The sequence below is a fragment of the Oxyura jamaicensis genome, chromosome 1 (genome assembly GCF_011077185.1).
Source record: "Oxyura jamaicensis isolate SHBP4307 breed ruddy duck chromosome 1, BPBGC_Ojam_1.0, whole genome shotgun sequence".
Taxonomy (NCBI): domain Eukaryota; kingdom Metazoa; phylum Chordata; class Aves; order Anseriformes; family Anatidae; genus Oxyura; species Oxyura jamaicensis.
In genome coordinates, this window is record NC_048893.1 from 72,107,000 (window position 1) to 72,108,199 (window position 1,200).

The window sequence follows — 1,200 nt, forward strand, 5'->3', positions numbered from 1 at the left end:
TTTTTTTTTTTTTTTTTTTTTTTTTTTTTTTTTTTTTTTTTTTTTTACACAGAGTACCTTAATTAAGTCCCAAATGGGAGGGTCTACATGGCCTACTTAGAAAGTAGGCCTACTTACATTAGAAAGTCTCAGTATTTTTTCAGCTTCTCACCCTATCACCCTCAAGAAATTGTTTAGCACCCATATCTAGATGCTGTAGTAATTTCTTATTGATCCATTGGAAGGTAATCATTACACATCTATATGAAAAATCCCTTAATTGAATCACACTAGAAATAAATAAATAAATAAAGTTATATCAATGCCATACTGCACAAATGAATTAATTTGTTATTTTCCAGTAAAAAACTACAACAAAAATCCAAACAAAAATAAACAGAGAAAAAATACTTATTGTAAGAGACAGATAAAATTACTGCAGCTCTGAAAATTAATTTCCAGTTGAGCAGTGAAATAACTGAAACACCAAGTTGCTCCTGAGATTAGAAGTAGGTTCTTCTGTCTGTGAATTGACTTTCATGCAAAATTCCCTGGAGAGCTAGCTTTTTTGTTGCATAGTCATGGACAGCTTCCTGCCAACAGAGATGTGAATTAATCACTGGAAAATGCATCAATAAATAAGAGAATGATTGATATAATCACATGAAAGTGGATGGCTATTCTTAAATGATCACAGTGTTGCAAACTTGAAAGGCACAGCATTCCCATATCAGGACCTTTGTGCACAGGGCTTTAAAAATACTTATTGTAACACTTCCAGGGTTATTGTCCACCATCTGCCAGCTAGTATCTAGAGCATTCCCAATGGGCTAGGAGGCATTATTATACTAAGAAATCATGCCATGCTTCTGCATCATCCTGTAGGAATGGCAACACAATTGCAACAAGAAATAAGTTCTACAAAGTTAGAAAGAAGAGACATTTTGTTTTTCAGAAAGCTGTTTGGGAATATTGGGAAATTTTTGGAAATATTCCTGCACTTCGGGCTAACTCATCTAGGTCCTTTAGACACTTCTGTCTGCCTTACATCTCTGAAAATTACAATTTTCTGCTTTGGCAGGAACACTGGTTCTAATCTGTGTTATTACAGGACACATGCCAGGTCTCCTTAAGCACTGGGGACATACAATATCAGCCAACGGCTCCCTAGCAAAAGAGCAGCAAACCAGGCCAGATGCAAAGGAAACTCTGAGTTTCTTC